At 34.1% G+C, this 21,512-nt stretch overlaps 1 protein-coding gene across 8 annotated transcripts in view; it reads right to left on the bottom strand.

Moving 5' to 3' along the window:
* The window catches only part of NOVA1 (NOVA alternative splicing regulator 1), a 157,792-nt gene that overhangs the window by 93,481 nt on the left and 42,799 nt on the right, over positions 1–21,512 (bottom strand). For 2 of the 8 annotated variants that reach the window (XM_054197635.1, XM_054197637.1), the window contains 3 exons: positions 3,661–3,745; positions 2,816–2,886; positions 2,142–2,189 (listed from right to left, as the gene is read on the bottom strand). The exons of 2 other annotated variants lie outside the window; for them this stretch is intronic. The gene's annotated coding sequence lies outside the window, so the exon portion shown is untranslated. 4 more of the 8 variants (XM_054197636.1, XM_054197638.1, XM_054197633.1 and 1 more) reach the window with 4 other exon arrangements.

Raw genomic sequence — 21,512 nt, 5'->3', positions numbered from 1 at the left:
TACATGGCAGTTATTAACACACGAAACTCAACAGAAGTCCACAAAGCATAGCTTTCAGAAGAGTAGCATACTTCTTGTATGTGATCAGTAATACCTTAGAAAAGAAAGACAAAATATCATCTGTTTTCTGTGCACTTAAACATTCTATTACATAACCACAATATAATATTTAAAATACATACACAAAATAATCCTTATTATTGAATCTTCTACACAATCAAAGCAACAGGACAAAAATTCTGCAAATGGAAAAGGTATCTCTTCACATTGATAATTTCATCCTTCATTTTTACTATGAGTTTAAGACGTTTATTCTAGCTTAATGTTGACTTTATAATTAGCTGCTCATATTCATATCAAGATTCTTTCCTCTTCCCTCTCACTTTCCTCACATCTGAACCTCATGGCAGCAGATACTAATGGAAACCTGTGGAACTATACTCTAGCAGAAAAGAGATGGAAGAAAATATTTAAAGCAGTACAAGAAAAGTCTCAGTGTTTAGAGCAAAAGTGAACACAAGCACTTACTGAAACAAACTATTCAGATATTTCCATCTCATTTTGGTTTTATTTTTGTGTGGTTTACTCTTTAAAATCGGGAAAGGGAAAGTAGCTCATAATTCATAAGGTACAGCATCTGTCCAGCTATAATCATTGGCATTTATAACTTCACAATCAAGACAGAGTCTACAAATAGGTTTGGAAAAGAATATAAAAGCTCAAATGTTTTTAAGAAAAGCTTTCTTCATGCAATGGTTCACACATTGCTTGGGGCAATTATAGTTATTAACAAAGGCTGTGAGTCCAACATGGTAAAATTCTTTCTAGGAAAAGGAGTTCAAGTATAGAAAACTCTGATGAGCAGGAACAACATTTTGCATTTGACAGGGTATAGAATTAGAAAGCAATGGAACTGAAGTGCTGTGATCAGAGACCTTAGTCAAATGACTTTGGAAGTAGGTTTTTGAAGAAACAGAAGTTAAGGACCTAGATAAGGCTCTGGTAACCTGTAAAGAAGAACAAGCATTTGAAGGTTTTTACAAACAAACAGCAAAGTTTAGATACATGCAATCTGAAATTCCATAGATTGACTATGCAATTTGACACAAAAGTTACATCCTTTTAAAGAAAGGATAGGTTATCCACAGTAAACCAAAAATAGGTAAGAAGGAAGCGCGTGTGAAGAGAACTGAGATCTTCTTTAAAATTACTTATTCAAGCTCCAAGTAGAGTATCTATAAGATGATGAGCACAGTCAAGACAAGGTGTCCTAGGAATCAGGGACAGGAAAACTAGATATGCAAGTCATAGAAAGAAACAAAAACCACAATCCTGACTGAATCTGTGTGTAAGATCACTTATATCAAGTAAATAAAGAATTTTAGGAAGGAAATCTCTGGCACACTGACTGAAATGAGATGATGGCAGGCAATCTACCAAATAATATGAGATATTTGAAGACAAAGTCACAAATGGATAACAGTTTTTTGTAGTTGATCATGACCACAGAGCCATATTCAGTAATTGAAATGAGTGTGAACAAATTGCGTACATATGTGGTTCAGGAAGAACAGAGAGAGGGAGGCAAGAAACAGTAGAGTCATACAGTTTTAATAGGAGGAAATCACCAACTAATAGAACAAAAGCTGCAATGGACAAGCTTCAAAGAAAAGGAAGATAGAATTAACTCAGTATTGGTACACACCATGTACCCAATTAGGTATATGGAATTGCTTTGTACAAAATGCATTAAAATGCAGGAAAAAAATACAAGCTTATATTTTCCAAACACAAAACAACATATCGGAAAAACACTATTTCTGAGGAAAAACACTATTTCTGAGGGTTGCAGATAGGAGAAAAAAAATGCACTGATAACTTCCATCTGACATTCCATTTATAAATCTGCAGGGAGAGTTCAATTAAAGGTTATAAAGTTGGCCATAGTTTTTCATGCTCATCTTAATTAATCATCTAGAAATGCCTTCTACCTAAGGAAAAAAAGAGCAGTATAAAGCAGTTCCTTAATTAAGAGATATTTTTTGTGTTATGTATACATTTTTCTAACTCTATGATGAAAACCTAATATTAATAATTTTCCATGCTTTGGGTAATTTTACAGAGTGAGTTTGCTATTATACCTGAAAACACGTGTTTTGTTGAAGTCACTGCTGACCTTAAGTCAGTACCTATAAAAATAAAAAAAAAAAATCTCTCAGGCTCTCCTTTTACATTATAGAAGAAGAAAAAAGAAAGTACCTTCCTTCAAGCTACAAACAAAATTTGATAAGTAATCATAAATCCAAGAAAAGTAGTAAGCTCAGTCAAAAGAAAACAGAATTGAAGAAAAAAAATATTGCCGTATAATTGAAGTAACTATTGAATTGCCTTTTTTCACTCCTTTTCTTGGTTTGTTTTTGTTTGTTTTGTTTTTTGTTTTTGCCTCTACTGAAGTGCTACTTATATTATTGTCGGAAATATTCATTGGACTGGAAGCAGCTGAGACTTATTTTTGTTTGTTGAATCTCACGTTATCCAGTGAAATATAATGTTAAAAATAGCAAACTTTATTAAAAAGGAAAAATAATTTTATTACTGAACCCATACGGCCTCACATAATGCAGTACTACAAAACATATAGTACTAAATTGTCACGCTACTAGATGTGCACTGCCAACACTGATGAAAGCCTATTTAATCTGTTAGATTAATGTGGTTACTGATGTGAACAAAAGTGTCACAAAAAAATGAAGAAATTAGACTGCAAACTGCAAAAAACAGAATAGGATGATGTAATATTAGAAGAATTTCTCACAAGAATCCTGTGCTGAATTAGAGCAACTTTCCAGCGATATGCCATTTCCTTCCTGTGCCACTCCATACTCCCTGAAAATATATAAAACGGAATGGGTTTTACAGTAGATGGAGTCATGTTAATGTTCAGTTACTCTCTAGGCTTTACGATTCCTTAAAAGCATACCATACCACAAAAAAAAAAAAAAAATCTTATTTCACAAATAAATTTACTTTTCGCTATGATTCTTCTCTGTAGGAAACATACATTATATATATATATAACAATGTAATTGTTATAATACTGCAGACAAACCTACCAAGATACGAAAAATGAATATACTTGAAAAACTGTCTGCAGCCACCCTGTGCTGAAATACCTTTCAGCAACATCACACTGTTAAGAATCACTCTAAAACTAGAAAATCTCTTTTTTAAGCAAAATAAAACTCAAAATTGAGCTACATTTTCTGAGGCAGAAAAATCAATGAGAAGAGCTAACTTGATTTTGAAGCAACCAAGCTTACAAGTACATGGAATAAAATTTTACCCTAATTTAAATCAATTGGGTATCATTGACTTCAGAAATCTGTTGTTCAAGTCAAACCCTAGGAAAACACTAGAACTGCATTCCACACAGTGTTGTCTGCTTACTAGAAGATGGTATTTCAGGCAGCAACCTGCAAGCAACTCCAAAGTATCTTCTCCTTACTCATATCTAAAAAGCAAAAAATCGTAAATGTATCCATAGAACATCTAGGAATGTTTGGCAGAAAATGAACTTTGAAAATAGATCTAAGGTCCAAATTCAACATTTTAGTATTTTTGTGCACCAATTTGGACTACAGAGACTTTAAGTATCAGTACCTTTACAGGATGGGAATTACAGCTGCCTGCCGCACTCTCCTTCCCAGCAGTATCAGCCAAAGCTCACATTTCCAGTCTGTGATATCTGGTAAAAAATTGAATGGAACGCCATGTCACTGCTCTGCAGATTTCTGAAACTGAAGTATCTGCTTTTTTTTTGCCTACGTAATGACTACAAGACTTTATATGTTGTCTCTTCTCTAACAAGCATAGCAGATTTCAACTAGTTCTCCCAAGTCTAAAAGAGCTAAGGTTTTTAGGAATGTATGGACTAATATGCTTTGCAGATCATTTTGAAAACTAGTGAATACCAGAAAAAAATCTTGGAACCTCTGATTAGATAGCAGGACTTCTTAGTTAGGTTATTTTTGTAATATGTAGGCACAAAAAGATAAAGTGGTTGTTAAAAATAATTCTACTACAATTTTACAGAAAAGTAAATTTCTGAGATTTTCTTGGTTTGAAGTTAAGTTCTTTGGTTAATGAAGAAAAACACTGTATACTAATGGTTACTACATGAACAATCAAATCTTTAAGGGGAACAATTTAAGAGCTATGGAACGTTAACATCAAGAATTTTCTTCTCACTACTAGTTATGTTCCAACTAGACTTAAGAATAAAAGCACGGGCTGTATTTTAGTCAAACAAATCCAAATAGTCTCCATGAAAACCATACCAGAGTTAAAAAGCAGAAAAAAAAGATCTTTTTCAGAAGTGAATCACAAGCTTTTGTACATATATATGTGTACATTTTCTGATTCTGTAAATCATCTTTTCAAATAGGCAATCGGTAGCTTTATCAGGTACTCCTTCAAATTTCAAAACTTTGCAAGACAAGGCAAGTGTCCAAGCATTAAATCCATACAACAACGCTGTTACTGCTGTAACTGCAACAGAAATTGAGCTAGTCATGAGACAAGGAAAATATTCAGAAAAATCATAATTCATATATCAAGAAAATGGATAAAATGATGTGGATTTACTTATTTTTTTAGCAAAGGTGTAGGTAAAATGAAACCATGTAGGTTGCTGCATTTAAAGGAACAGATTAAGTTCTATGGGCTAGGGATTTCTTCACTTCCAACAGCAACTTTTGGACAGTTCTGTTTTTGACAGTGAAGACAAAAGCCTTCTCAAAAGTTGCAAATAACATGCACATTTTCTTTTTAGATATGATGGCACATACACAACGATTTAGGTTAGTTCTGAGTGTATATATTATATATGTATTTGTTCATTAAAGTTCAGTAAACCAGATGAAAAAGTTTATTTTCCTTATTTTTTGTGGGAAGAAAAAAAAAAAATCTTTTCTCTTAGTAGAAAAAGTAGCAACAGGTCAGTGTTACTACCAGTACCTTCCCAATATTCAGAAAAAAAATTAAAAAATAATTACTTTAATCATGAAATCCATAGTTTGCTTCACATTAGGTGTTCTGTAAACCCACTGAATATACATAATACTCAAGCTATGAAGAAACGCTCATATCTAGATTTTTCTCTCCAGAAAATTTTAAAAATATTCCTAATATATTTAATGCAGATTTATCTTTCATTTAAAATGACTTGATGGAGTTGAAGATGTATGTTTAGTTACCTTGCCTGGTTTTATATTTTGACACTGCAGAACTGTCTTCCTAATTCTGCAAATACCATAATTCAAACTTCACATATATCAAAGTGCAACTCCCTCATCTAAGTGTTTATTTAGAAGCGTGATTATAGTTTTTAATGAAACATTGACTATCCATTGCTCGGTATTTTAACTAAATGCATGAAGCTGATGTACTACGTCAAAAATGGTTATTCATTATAGCGATAATAAATTTACTTCTATGAAAAGATCAAAATGCTATATTTATACTTATTTCAGATCCTATTAAATATAAGAGTTTTGGAGAAATCTGATGACAAAAGATTCAGGAAAGATAACAGTAAGTGTCGGGGATTGCAAATTTTTTCTTCAATATTAAAATGGATATAAATTTGAGGTGAAAGTACTGAGTAAATCTTTCCATGAACGAAATACGCATTTAAACAAATACAAACACTACTAAACTACAGCTACTCCACTTATTAGAGAGGAATTAAAACATTTGGGTATTCATGTATTTATTCCCAATATAATTAATATGATCTAACAGATAACAGGAAAAATATTTCCATAGAGAAGTTACATCTGCTGCTCCACTGAACAAGCTATAAATCCATTCTTTTTATGGCATTCTATAGTCTATTGCAGTAATACAACTATTGTCAACTTTTTTCCCCTGAAGTTTCTCTCTTCAACACATAGCCACAAATAGAATTTCCTTCTAAGGGTTGTATGGTTATATATCCATTCCACGATTTTACAAGAGACTTAAGTTCTTTTTTTTATTGGAAGCCAATTTCCATAAAAGTTTTAAAATAATCTATTTCTTTTATCTTAAAAACAATACATAAAAAAATAGATACATACACACATATAATCAGAATTATTATCTTCTCTGACAATTATCTTGTCTTCCGTGTACTCTTATATTTCCCATTGTTATAGGAATGACTGGATGTGCTTTATTGGTTATGTATCCTGTACTTTATCATATACTTTCACAGTACGAACTAATGTTTTGTAATATATCACAGGACATGTGAAATCTAAAAGTATTTAAAAGAGGGAATTTGATTTGATTTTCCCATAGTAAGCATGGTTTTGCAGAAGAGAATGTATAGTTATTTTTGTAATTGGCATCAGGTATTTGAAAACAGATGACTGCTCATCTCTTTGGCAATACTTATCTAAAACGAAGAGAAAAAATTGAAGGGTAGCAAAGATATAAAGCTTACAGTCCTTTTTATAATTTCACACAAAATTTTCATTTTAAGAAAGACTTTGGAGTTGCTTCTACTGCGGTACATGGCATTTAGGTGCAATGGAGGGCAAGGGGTTTTTAACAATATAAAAAGATTTTGAAATAAACAAGCAATAGGAACCCTTCCTAAACTTGACGTGACCTTCACAGTAGCACACGAAATTCTACCTCTATAAAGGGCCAATATCTACACTAAGGATTTAAATTTAATTAATTAATTTTTAATTCTCAAATTCACACTAAGAATCTGGTACACCTGGAAAAAACAAAGATAAGACAGGGGACACGAACATACGTTGTTCATTCGTAAAGAATATACACCAGTCGTGAAGAACAGAAGGAATAATCAGTTCAAGGGCTTGAAAGGAAGAAAGTAGGAGGATGTTGTGTGTAACTGCTGTTTTTTAGAACTATGCCCAATGAGCATACTCAAACTCACAACCTTAGGTTAATTAAGCTATCAAAACAGAACTGCAGACTATACATTGGTATTCCTGAAGTCACATTTCAGCTGAGTTCCTTAACATCAGTATTACATTAATGACTTCATATCCAAAGCATTTCCCCCTGAGAGTTAGATTGCTGAATTGAAATTTAGTAAAGAATAGAATGCAAATATTCACAGTCGTGCAGTAGTGGCAGTTCAAGTGCATTCACTTCAGTTTTTAAAAGGAAGTACAGTTCACTATAAAAGACAGAATTGTATTTCAAACTTTTTTAAATCATGTTGATTTTCTTGCCACGTTTGCTTTCTGCTTCAGTAATAAGGAATAACAGTTGTGCAGTATTTCCTGTTTCTCAACTACTAAAACTGAAACAGAAGAAAATAATTTATAGAAGACAAGGTCCACACACATTACAAATTATTTAGTTTGGCTGCTCTTACACATGTGAATAGAAAATAGAAAAAGGGAGAAAAATTATTGTGGAGCTATTTGCAGCACTTAAGTTCTTCATAACTAAAATGTAACTGAATAGAAAATGTTTCACTTTGTGAATAAGGTCAGCCAAAATTCTGCAGAGGCAAGTGGGAAAATATTTAAAAGCATTTTGTTTGCAAAGGAACTCCTACTTTTATATAAATATGAATACATATACATGCATGCAATTTCATATGCTTTTGGAAAGGCATTTCAATAAACCTTTTAACCTAAATTGTCTAAGACAATTAAGTTTGTTTAATTACAAAATTAAATTGTCTAAATTGTACAATTAGCTAAAACTAAATTAGACAATTTAGTTCTCATCTTTAGTTAAAAGCAGAAACTTGTACAGTAGAAGCGAGTCTTCAAACACCTGCTCAGTGTTTTGAAAGCAAAAAGTAGAGTTACATGAAAAATAACTACCCTAATCTTTCAGAATCCAAGACACACAAACAGCATGTTCATTTGTAATCTGCCTTAGAAAACAAACCCTATGACTTGAGAATAATCTCTTTTAAAGGCAGTTTTATTTTACCACTCTAATATGACAAGACAGCCTCATTAAGACACTGCATGTTGTGGAACTAGATTTATAATAGTGTTACAAAAATATGCTTTTAAAGATACATTAATAACAATTTTCCCTTCAGTATTACGTTGCATTGTAGTCTTCTGTATTGAGTTCGAAATACTAGTGATTATATATTTTTACAGCTTTTATCACAACATCATATATTGAAGATCTGGAAGAAATCAAACACTAACACTCTTATTCTCCACAATAATACATTCTAAATACTGGCAAATGAGACATTCAATTGAAGACTAAAACTAAAACAAAAGTTGCCTTTTTGTTCTACTATAACATGCCAATCATACAACAGTTGCTTTTCAGAGTAAGGGCAGCTTGTATTTCAGCTTAAAAGCTATTTCAATAGCAAAATGTAGAACTAACGCGTGTCCATAAAGTTCATATCATGTGCTTATACAAGACTGAACTTTACAATATTTATGACCTCTATTCATTGTTAGACCACAAAGCTTTCATCTCCTGCTTTGGGACAGCACAAGATTGTACTCCATAATGTATTTCAGAGAGAGGAAGTGCGTGCAAGCATGCACAATGCAGAATAAACTGCAAAGAATAGACCAAAATGTAACTGAGGCAGAAGTAACTACAAAGCAAATAGATATGCTGCCCAGCCCCAAGTCCAAACTGAGATACAGATTTTCAGGGTGGCAAAAGTAAGAATGTTAAAGCCTCATAAGGAAAACCTTGTCTAAGTCAGGATTTGGTGACATAGTCCTCCTCTGCTGCTCCAACAATTATTTTTTTTCCCCTTTTTTGTTTTTTAAAAAAGAGAGGCTAAATGGCTCTCAGTAAAATAGTGACTGCTTGGCAAAGTATGTCCAAAGTAAGTACTGCATCCCTGTGAAATTCACCACTAAGGTTCAAGCAAAAAAAAAATAATCTGCAAAAAGGCCACAAATCAGAACTAGAACGCCACTAAACTTAGCATATCACTACACAGACTACATGGTACAGGAAATGAACAAGCTTTAACACATTATGGCCATATAAAAATGCTGGTGTTTTTAACATGAGGATCCAGAAGTTTGTCGCTTGGGGTTTTTTCTAGTGACAGCTAGTGGATACTTACATACCATTAAACTGATCAGAAACTGTCTACAACTCACATGACAAGAAGCCTAGGATGCCATGCCGTTTGGGGAATGCTGGGAAGAGTCTTTTATTTAGAATCATAGAATCATTTAGGTTGGAAAAGACCCTTGGGATCATCGAGTCCAACCATCAACTCCACTCTACAAAGTTCTCCCTTACACCGTATCCCCTAACACCACATCTAAACGAGTCTTAAACACATTCAGGGATAGTGACTCCACCACCTCCCTGGGCAGCCTATTCCAGTGTCTGACCACTCTTTCCATGAAGAATTTTTTCCTAATGTCCAGCCTAAACCTACCCTGTTGCAGCTTAAAGCCATTCCCTCTTGTTCTATCGCTAATTACCTGTGAGAAGAGACCAGCACCAACCTCTCTACAGTGTCCTTTCAAGTAGTTGTAGAGAGTGATGAGGTCTCCCCTCAGCCTCCTCTTCCTCAAACTAAACAGTCCCAGCTCCTTCAACCGCTCCTCATAAGATTTATTCTGCAGGCCCTTCACCAGCTTCGTTGCCCTCCTCTGCACTCGCTCCAGCACCTCAATATCTCTCTCGTATTGAGGTGCCCAGAACTGGACACAATACTCAAGGTGTGGCCTCACCAGTGCTGAGTACAGGGGGGCAATCACCTCCCTGCTTCTGCTGGTCACACTATTTCTAATACAAGCCAGGATGGCATTGGCCCTCTTGGCCACCTGGGCACACTGCTGCCTCATGGTCAGTCGCTTGTCAGTTAGAAGCCCCAGGTCCTTTTCTGCCAGGCAGCTCTCCAGCCACACTTCCCCAAGCCTGTAGTGATGCATGGGGTTGTTGTGGCCCAAGTGCAGGACCCGGCACTTGGCCTTGTTGAAGCACATTCCATTAGCATTGGCCCATCGATCCAATCTATCCAAGTCTCTCTGTAGACCCTCCCTATCCTCATGCAGATCAACACTCCCACTTAACTTGGTGTCATCTGCAAACTTGCTGATGATGCACTCTATCGCCTTATCAAGATCATCAATAAAGATGTTAAACAGAAATGGTCCCAACACTGAGCCCTGAGGGACACCACTTGTGACCGGACGCCAGCTGGATTTAACTCCATTGACCACCACTCTTTGGGACCATCCATACAGCCAGTGCTTGGGATCCAGCAGATCATATGCCCATCCAGGCCATAGGCAGCTAGTTTTTCCATGAGAATTCTATGGGGAACAGTGTCAAATGCTTTTTGAAAGTCTGAGTAGACAATATCTGCAGCCTTCCCTCATCCAATAATCGGGTCATCTTGTCATAGAAGGAGGTCAGGGTCATCAGGCAGGACCTGCCTTTCATAAACCCATGCTGACTAGGACAGCCCTGGCTGTCCATTATATGACTTGTAATGGCTCTCAAGACGATCTGCTCCATGACCTTCCCTGGTACTGAGGTCAGACTGACAGGTCTATGGTTTCCCAGATCCTCTTTTCTGCCTTTCTCGTAGATGGGTGCTACGTTTGCTGCCCTCCAGTCCATTGGGACTTCCCCAGTTAGCCATGACTTCAGGTAAATTTAGTTAGTTTTTGATTGGAGGGTGATGTTAAGGTGAGGAGATTAGGGGAAAATTATTAGACTTTCTTGCTTAAAGTTTCAAAGACATATCCCACTGAGATACCTGACAATTATATAGTTCCAGTTGCTGGCAACTGACATTCAGCTTTAAGAGTAGAGAAATTTAATGAGTTTTAAATTTAACAAAAGCTGAATGTATGGACTTTATCAAAAGTAGTTGAAATTGAACACTAATCTATCTCAAGCTTAACACTAGTATAAATAAAAAAATTCAACACCAGAGATAATGATACTATGCCTGGAAGCTGGCAGAAATGTGGTAAGCTAAAATGTATTTTATGAAACTTCAGAAATTTCATTAGTAAGAAAACATGCTACCACCATGCACCCAGAAAGCACGCAAAATACATCTATACTCATGCTTGCACATTTCTAAACAGGTAAGAAGCCATCATTTTAGTTAATCTAAAAAGATTTTACAAAAAAAAAAATCTATTTTGATTTGCTATTAAAATATTCTTGTGTTGATATATTGGTTATTCATACTGATTTATTTTATCTGGAAAAGGTAATAGACAATTTTTTTTATAAAAGACACATTTTTTCATCAAATAGTAAGATAATTTCTCAATATACCTTACCCCAATTCAAAGTGGCCACTGGATTTTTTCCAACATATTAAAATAAGCAAAATTCATATAAAAAAATGTTCCAAAATACTTTAAAATGATCCCACTGCATGACGAAAAGTCAACTATGCTAATTTACTGCAATCAACATGAAGATATTAGAACTAAAGGCCTATAAACACTACCACGCTAAAATAAAAAGCATGCTGTTGTTTTACCGAAATTTAAACTGTGATGGTTTCAGTTTTTAATAGTTGTATATTACTTGACATAAGATATCTTTGGCTTTGCGTATTTTTCTTCACAACTTTATTGGATATACATCACAATAAAACTGAAGGCTTGGAGAGTTCTTGCTCTTCTGTTATTTTCTATTATCCACAAGAACTAAAAAGAAACTGACAGCCTCTGCCCACTAAAAACAAGTTCAATATTTCATTATGTAGCAAATTTGAGCTATCATTAACAAGATCGGTAAGAGCTGATCTTGTTGCAGTTCAAGCTGAAATAGCTCATACTGCTAACACTTTAAAGACTTCATTATATATTATTGAATGTTATCCAAAATACTTTTCTCTAAACTGAAAAGTAGTTATATCTTCTTAATTGGTTTATCTGGCATTTAGATAATTTTCCAATTACCACAATTTGGTACCCATGTATGACATCCAACTGCTTGTTATTAATTTGGACAGCCAAGGGAAAGTTTAAGTACCAAATAACTATTTGGTTATTTGAGACTGAACACTCACACAGCCTAGAAGATGCCACTCCTAACTAGATTCAAGGACATTGTCAAAGTAGAATGGGAAAAATTAGAATACCTTTAACAATACTTAATTGTCAAGAAAAGCATGGAGTTCTTTACGCCTCAAGGCTACAGAGTGTGAGTAATTGCAAAGAATGAATCATAGATGGGCTGCTAAGTGCATCAGCCAATGATTATATGCAAGATAATTATGATCTTGTTACAGAGGCTATTAAAGGAAACTAAAGTTGATAATTAAATACTGTATTACAACCCTCTGAAGGACAACCTTGTCAATATTAGTTAATTCGGGAAATAAAAACATAGCATTTTGAATGAGTCTTTTCATTGGTAAGCAGCAATAACTTATTTTAACTTTGAAAGCAAAAATTTTTAAAAATCTCAGAAAAATACACCTGGAAAAGATTTGTTCAACATTCAACTAATTTATGAGGCAAGAATAAGAATAATTAACTGTAGAAGATTTTTGAAGGCGTAGATACTGTATTAGTTGACATACTTCTGATGCATAAAAGTCAGAGGTGCTTCAAGACACCTTTATTCAAGTCCTAGAGACATCAAAGCCATCGTTTTGTATAATACAAATTCTGTTTTATGCAGCTTGAAATCATGCCTGAAACCTTTGCTCGATGAGGTATGTAATACATAACATGTAAACACTTAGAAATATAAATATATACTACAAATGAGCTTTTATCAAGCCTACTGATAGTTCAATAGGAAAACAGTATTCATGTGAAATGAGGTCAGAAATAATTCTTATCCAGATTGTTCTAAAGACACTCAGAAGCTAATTGTGCTGTGAAAATTTGGCTAAATATTGTATTACCTGGCCACCCAGTGTTCCCACACACCTCATGTTTCACACTGTGAAATACAAACACAGTAGTTCTTCCAAAACAATAAAACAGAATCATTTCATTATCTCAAGATAATGAAGCTTAATTGGAGAAAACACATTCTCTGTTATTAAAAAAAAATAAAAAGGCGTCAGCAGTTTTAACAAATTAAAAGTAAATTTGTGGTGCAAGTGACACATCCATGGACACCCCAGTTAGTAGGACAAGAACATTTACACTTAGGAAGAGTTAAGAGCAAATACAAAATTCGAAAGACTCCTGCTTTTACCTCTGAAGTCACGCCATGCACTAATCCATAGCATTTCACACACTTAAACCCGCCATACTTGTTACCACAATTTACTGAATCTAGGTAATAAAAAGATTATTCATTATGAAATGCATGCAAGTAACTATAAGCATGTTATCCTGATGACAACTCTCTACACCAACTTTATACCATATAAAGAGCCAAATTGAAGGTCACTGGCCTAGAATCCAATCCCTTTGAAATGGTTTTAAGCTACTTATCTCTTTAGTAATAATTTTTCACCACAAGTGTCAAGCAGCTGACCAAGTGTGTCAGACAAAACGGATCATTAAAAAAAACCCCCACACATAATTCACTCTTGCTAACTAGACATTACAGACTCAAAACTAAAATAAAACAGACTTGACACACAATGACCATTTTCCATCCAGATATGACTATATGAAAGAAGTTCAGGAAAGCTTAGTTTAGATGTTTTTTATCTTCCTGGAGTTAAGCAAAAGGCACACAATAACTCAACAGGGAAGAGCTGTAAGGTTTGGCACCACTTAGGATAGCACCAAACAAAAAGCAAACAGTAAAAGTCACAAAACCCTAGTGTTTAAAAACCTATGATAGTTCAATGATGATCCTATATTGCTTCTCCAATAACTTCTGAAGCAGAAGTTATTTAGGCTATTTAATGCATAGCCTCAAGTGGTAATTCCAGTCTTGTTTTTCTATAGTATTAGACGAATGCAACAAGATCCAAGACAACAGTAACGACTAGTGGGTAGAGAGAAAAGTATTCTAGTTAGTACATGAGAATTCAGAGGGAATAGATCAAGCACAAGACTGATGGTTTATCCCAGATAAATCTAGATAAAATTCTAAAATTAAGTCTTATCCTATCTATTCCTGTTTAGTTTATCTGATTACCACTTCCATGTGATTAAGACAAGGTTGTTCCAATCCACATCTTCATTTGTGTAAATATCAGAGCAGACATTGAGGTAATTTAGCTCAAAATATGTGAAGATTCAAGCACCTAGAACAAACATTTTTCCCTAAAAGGCCAAAGATAGAAAGGTAAGACAGAATGATCTAAGTAGATAAAAACACTAACATTCAAGTTAACAGGTAGCTTTCCACAAAATGTGAAATAATGTGTTTACTAGTTACACCTTTAGTATTAAAATACATTTTAACATGGCCTTACTGCACTAGTTAATAACAGAACTTCCAAACGCAGATCAATTAGCATACTTGCTATCAAGCTAAATGAATTCTCAGTAATTATCACTGGCCAAGGAAAAGTAAAGTATAACTTCAACATACCAAAGACTTAATTGATCAAAGCCGTGTGAGTCAGACAGAGAAGGTAGGACATTTGCAGACCTCTGTCATCACTCCAGAATACCAAATTAGTATAAATCTATTCAGTATTTCCCATGAAACATATGGGAAAATTCTCACAATAAAATTTAATTTAAGTCTCAAGCATAATTAACGAAAATTGGATACATTACTCAGAAATCATATACAGAATATTTTGTTACTGTAAGTTTTTCTCAGTTACACTTATAGAAATGTAAGAATTATGCTGTACTGAGCTCAGAAGTTAAACTTTTGAATTTCCTGAATTTATTTATCTCTGTAGAATCTTTCACCATTGATCTTCACCCGTTGCTTATCAAGTGACCATGATTTTCAACAACCATCACTAAAAGAAGAGAGATATATGGAATTGTCAAACTATCAATAGTTACTGGCAAAAGGCTTCTTCACATTACACTATAGAACCACTAGAAAACACATACTCTAGTGATTTTAAAGTGAAAGTGGTCAGTCCTAGCAAAAACTGAGCCATACAATACCATAAAAGTAATAAATCAAGGTACTGGCTCCTCTTCCAAAAGAGAGGCAAGTTTGCTTTTATGATGCCCAGGCAGCTTCAATATCAACACAGGGTTTATTTAAAATTTCTACATAGGGGTTTCTGAAATGGCAATGACCAATTATTGCCCTTTTTTTTCACCTTTTTGTAAACTTTAGCTCAATTTCAAAACTTCAAGTCTTGCTTGCTTAGCAACTCTGCAGGTGAATTAGGGATTTTAAATACTTCAATGTCACGTTTGCTGCTAGAATGTGGCAAGTTCTTATGCAACATTAAAGAGTCTACACAGAAAATATAGATTGGTTCAGAAGGGCAGACAGACAAGTGGCAGTGTGTGGGGAGGGAATACAAAAGAGAGCTAATCTACAAAATCATCAGTACTGTATCATCTTCTTCCTTCAGAGATATTCAGAAATTATATTGCACAGGTCTTCTATACCTGCTCTCCCTTTTCTATAGCAGTTCTCCTGTAACGATCAGACCTTGGCTATAGGAAGATTTAATCACTTCCTTTACGCTGTGATTTTCTACGTTTTCCATCAGTCATCTAATAAAACTGTAGCAGTTATTGCATGTAATCAACAACAGATTAAGAATACAATATTAATATTGGCAGAAAAACTTTTGTGTTTAATTCTCTGCCTGTAAAGGAAACAAATGGTTTTCCTATTTTAAGCAGTGTAACAGCTTCGGAAAGACTCCAATGGAACTCTCTTAATACCAAACTGCTTCAAATGGCTGTGCACCTATCTATTCAATTTATAAATAAGCACACAGCATCTACCCCAGAGAACTGAAAATTTTAATCTAATTTAAGTGATCTGACACTACACCTGCAGTAAGAGGGCTTTGCCATCATTTAATTGCTGGACTGGATTTGATACAGCTTATTCTGCAGAACAAACACTGGTCAGACTATAGTTTTGATAGATGCTTTTAGCTAAAATGTTACTTTTTATTGTATGATTTGTCCCTCCTCATCTTGTTTTTACGTTAATTTTCAGAACGGAAACTCTGATGCAAGAATTGTGTCCTCGTAGTCAAGTAAAATTATCTATTATCCAATGCATTAACCAATAACATACTCAGTTTTATAATTACTGAAGACTACTTTTAGAAGTGTATCTATAAAGTATGACAAGTCGACTAATTGGGATCAAAATTACACATGAAGAAAACACACTGACTTGTGCTTTTATAAACAAGTACGTACCAAACATGCATATTTTAAATAAAAACATAAAGCAAATATATAAAAAAATACAATCTGAGAATTTAAAGATTCATGATCTCTTTCTATGTACGGGTATCATTTAAAAACAGGAAAATAAAGTAGTAAATAAAACTTAGTTTTTACTTTTACATTGGATTTTACCATTGCTGAATACATTAATGAATGTTATTGTTTTTAATTTTGAAAGCATGTTTAACTATTTGAGAAAAAAATGAACATAAGTTCATAAAACAAGCCTTTACAACAGTAAACGTTTCTGGATCAAATGAAAGATATGAACATATCTGCTCAATATAATAAACCTAACTCTTAATCAAAACTGCATCTCATCCTGTACCTGCATCCATGTGTGTATAAAAGAGAATGCAAGACTGAGTACATGCATCTGCATTTAAGAAGGAGACTGTACGCAGGGTTCCTTACTGGAGAAAATTCTGCAAGTTGCTTAAGTGTAAAGGAAACGTATATTATCAGTAATTATTGAAAGTGCAAAATTCTAAACACAGCATGCTATCACTTAAAACTACACACAAGTATACGTTAATTTCCTCTGTGAAACCAAACCAAAAATATCAGCAATTGCACGATCATTTCTCATGGACTTCGTATGAGCATTTTTTCCATGCTGCTTATACAGAAAACATTTAATTAATATGGGACCTAAACAGATGAGCCTGGGGACTCTACACATGGTCCAAAATTAAACTTAGAAAAAGAGACCAACAAATAGGTCCAAGATATAATTCAAGTGAGTTTTCATATACAATGGAATTCTTCTGACTTGAAACTGATTTCTTGAAGTCATCAATACAATACCATGAAGATCGTCTATACTGTATCACTTCCATAAAATCAGGCTCTCAAATTAATATTCCCCTGTCTGCTTTCATTAGGTCAAGATTTTGAACACAGGGATGTGGGTGGAGAGACTATTGTTCTTACTCCTATTTATTCACACAAGTGGGTCACATTATCTCAAAAACCCAACATAAATTAGTTTATGTAGGTTTTGTTTAAAAAAAATAAAAATAATCTTTTCATCTTAATTGCAACAAAGTGAACAGCATTGCCTGGTAAAATTCCAAACCACCAATGTTAAAGCAGCCATGGCTTTATTGATGTTGCAGTCCGTACTTAGTTCAAGAGAACAATAATGCAGTGCCATAAGCATAATAATCTAACTCCTACTAAAAGCACATGAAAGGTTCTCATTAGTCAAACAACAATGTGTTATAAATGCAGTTGTGCAAAATCAGAGTTAATCTTAGTGAAAACAAAAATGTCAAATAAAAGGTGTGAAAAATTTAATTGCATGCACCTTACAAAACAAGGTGAGCTAAATCACACAAATGTTAAGATATGTTAAATGGCACTTATCTGTGGCAAGTATTTAAATAAAATTAACACCAAATACATAAAATATAAAATAACTTCAATATTTATTTACAATTTCAGGCCATTATTTGTACAGAAAAATACATTAGTTTCCTTAAGTGAACAATTTGTTTGAAAGGGGTATGTGTTAGATAACTGATTTTTCAATCTTGAGTCTTTATGCTCCCCTGCTAGTATTCAAATATTAAAAATGTTTGTGAAACTGATGCAAGTACAATAGCCAGTGCCTGAAATTCTAATCATTTTAGCTCCTTCTTAAAAGTGTCTTACAAATTATGACAAATGATTCTCTGATCTTGGGATTTGATGAATAGTTTACAGAAATGAGCTAAAAATAAGTCAGTGTTAAAAGGTAGGGTTGCCAGTTCTTTCATGGTCCCAGAAAACGTAGAGGAAGTTGGCAGGATCAGCTCAGCTCCACTGTGCTCCTGAAAAATATAAAATACCAGTGTCCACTGGATCATTGGGTCCTTCGCACTCTAGTACTATTTATGAAAAAGATTTTGGTGATGACCGTAATGGTGCTTTAAAATATGGAGTAAGACAGATTTGTCAGTAGGCGTGATTTTTCCTTTTTAAGGTTCCATGCCCTAAATACACATTATTTTTAAATTAAGGGTAAGAAGTGCTTTGCATAATGATAAACATATTAGGACCTCACCTTTGGGCATTATTACATAAATAGAGAAGAAGTGTTAGGAAAAAATTAATTGAATTTAAATAAGAAAATTAAGTGAAGACTGCATACACCATTTCATTCCATTTTTATCTAATGAAATTACTTTTTAAGTGTTAATCTCACATATATAGTAGCAATGTCTATTTGAAACTAAGGCTGAGAGCCTTCAAAGGGCCTATAAGAACTCTCCCCTCACAATGCAATCAAGTAGTGTAATTCCTTTCACGGCAGCAAATACAAGCTTAATAAAAATACAAAGCACTAGCATCTCACTATTAGTATCTAGATATGTTACTTAAGCCAGGACTTCAAAACATCCATGGAAAACTGTCAGAGGAATCTGGATCTGAAGATGACACCACTAGAAGTCCTGCTGGACAAGCCCTCTTACAACTGGAATCATAGCTGAAACTGTATTAGCATTATACAAGTCAAAGATTTTGCAAAGAATCTTCTGCTTGGAAAAAGGGCTCTACAATAAAAATATAAAATAAAATAAAAGTATAAATGAATAATTCTAAAGAGCAAAGTCAGAATAGTTACCATTCTGTACCTGCTCAGCTACTGTCACCAAAGCAACAAGTGCTTCTGTACTCAGAAGCACAGAGATTTAACACATTTGCTACTTAACAGCGTTTCCTAAGGAAGTCCATTCCATTTACTCAAAACTGGTTGAATTCTGTTTTGACCTGAAAAGAATTTACCCAAGCTTGATCAGTTTTTTAAAGAAGTATTTAGAGTCTGTAAAAATAGATACCTATTTTACTATATAACATAGCAGTTGCTGCATAACGCAGTGCCTATCTAAAGCAAAAAGATTCCAGGAAAAAAATTAAACAAAATTTGCATACATACCTCACTGCATGAGGTATGTATGCAAACACATATATATGTTATATAAGAAACACATATAATGTGTTTCATATATAATAATAATAATGTAATAATCCTGTGAAGATACTCAACTGCAATACAAACTTAAAACCTGGACTACATTGTTGTCCCTGATCAAGTGTAAAGCAGGTAGATATACGAAGCAAAATGAAAAGTAAGTGTAAATATTGATATTGTACTTAGTATTTAAACTACCTCAACTTCTCTACACACACTAAAATAGTCATGTATAATTATCATAAGATTCAAATTTGGTTTTAAATTGTTTTACTATCACAAGAAAACACAACACTTCAATTCTGTCTACCAAACAAGAAAAATCTGCTAATCCAACCTCTCCTCACAGTGCATCAATGCAGATCCTACAATGACATGAGTTTCTCAATATGCAAAATGAGTTCCAGAGCTTGCACTTTCTTTCTGCACTTCCTTTTTTGTTATCTGTTGTGGGAATGCCAACAGGTACATAACAGAAATGTTAACTAGAGGCTGCAAGCCTAATTCACAATACACTGTGCAACTCCTTGTTTACCAACTGCAAACAGATGCTTTAGCAGAATAAAAAGTTACACTGCATACAAGAGCTTTTTAAATTTGGAATGGTCTTTCAACTTTGAAAAGGAAAATGAGCGCAACTTCCAATGTCTACGTCCTCAACATAACAGAAAACAAAAAGAACTAACCATAAGAGGTTAGACCTGGACTAACCGAAAGATTTAAGAATGAGATCATCCTCCAATTTCATTCTATTGGGTATGTAAAGCAATTGAGTTTGATTTTTCAACTTCCACAAGCATCAGATTGGGTGAAATCTTCACACCCACTACAGTAATAACAAAGACATCAAAAGAGCTAGGGTTCTACCCTATAAAATAGTCATTGCACAGTTTAATAGCTTGAGTGTGTTAAAATACATACAAATAACTCTAAGAATGCTCTTCTGAAATGAAAACTTCTTGGAGAAAATAAAACAAAAACAACCAGCATTTCAACTGAGCATTGAGTGCGTTGTAAATCAAAGACAGTGAACCTCACAACATGGAGACTAATTACTGATTGCCAGAACTCACTCAGCCCACAGCCTTTACTTTTAGGCATTGACAGAAACCTGGCTACAACCTGCATGAATTACCCTCCCAAACTATTTGTCCAAGAATTCCAGTTCCTTTCTCATTCTGTGACCTGAGCATCACGGTCTTGGGCAACTGGCTGTAGGTGACTCTGCCTGAGCTGTAGGTGGGTTTGGACAAGACCTCCAGAGGTCCCTTCCTACCTCAATTACTCTGTGATTCTGGGATACTATAAACACGGCTGTATGTCAAACTTCATAACAGGTATTTAAATACAACAAAATAATACAAATAAGGCTAATAACAATTCTTACTACCTAAGTTGCCAAACTCACTATCTCCATCTGATTGAATTCAATTTTGTTAGCACAAGTAAATATTTATGTTTACAAGTAAGGCTAAATGCCAGCAAGACTCTTATGCAAATGACATGTAAGTGAAGGACCTTACATGGAAAGGCACCTGAAATAGATTTTAGCTTACCCATAGAAACTTAACACCTTTATTTCTCAACTTTGCATCTCCATCTTAATTTAGCTTGGGGGAAAAGTCTAAAAAAATAGTATAGAATATCCACTTAGGAGAACCTAGAATTTATACTGACTGAAACAGGAAGAGGGTAAGCAACAAGGTGGTGAAGTAAACATGAAAAATGTTACATAAACAAAACAAACATAAACTAAAATGCACTATCTAACCTAATTAAAACATGCTGTCTTTAATTTAACATGTATTATAATAAAAGAACAAATACTAAACATTGGTTCAGTCAAAATACTGTCTTCTGTTTATCTGTGCTAGTTCAGGATTTTTTAAAAACTAAACCTGAAGTGAAACAGTCCTCTCACACACATATTTTTTACCAGGGAAAAGAGAAGGAAAAAGGTATCTCAAAATGGCCAAGGAATAAAGGAATTTTATTTTAAAATAAGAAAGGTTGTGCAGTTCATTCCAGTAGCGATACAGAACTAGCAATAAATTCTCCCATGACTTTGCCAAAGAAATAGAAGCAGTTCTCATGATGCAGCACAGCTTTATCCTATAGTGGCCAAAACCATTTTTTAATTCTAGAGATTACAGAAAAGTGTTATCTCTTCATATTCCTTCCTCTGCTATTCAAACCTGTGGTTTATACAGAAATTTTAATTTACTTGGAAATCACACGTATTGTTACCTATATATCACATTGTTCTAAGATAAATGACT

Source organism: Rissa tridactyla, chromosome 4 (assembly GCF_028500815.1).
Source record: "Rissa tridactyla isolate bRisTri1 chromosome 4, bRisTri1.patW.cur.20221130, whole genome shotgun sequence".
NCBI classification, from domain to species: Eukaryota; Metazoa; Chordata; class Aves; order Charadriiformes; family Laridae; genus Rissa; species Rissa tridactyla.
The sequence above is the reverse complement of the archived record's forward strand: the minus strand, read 5'-3'. Positions and strand labels throughout refer to the sequence as shown.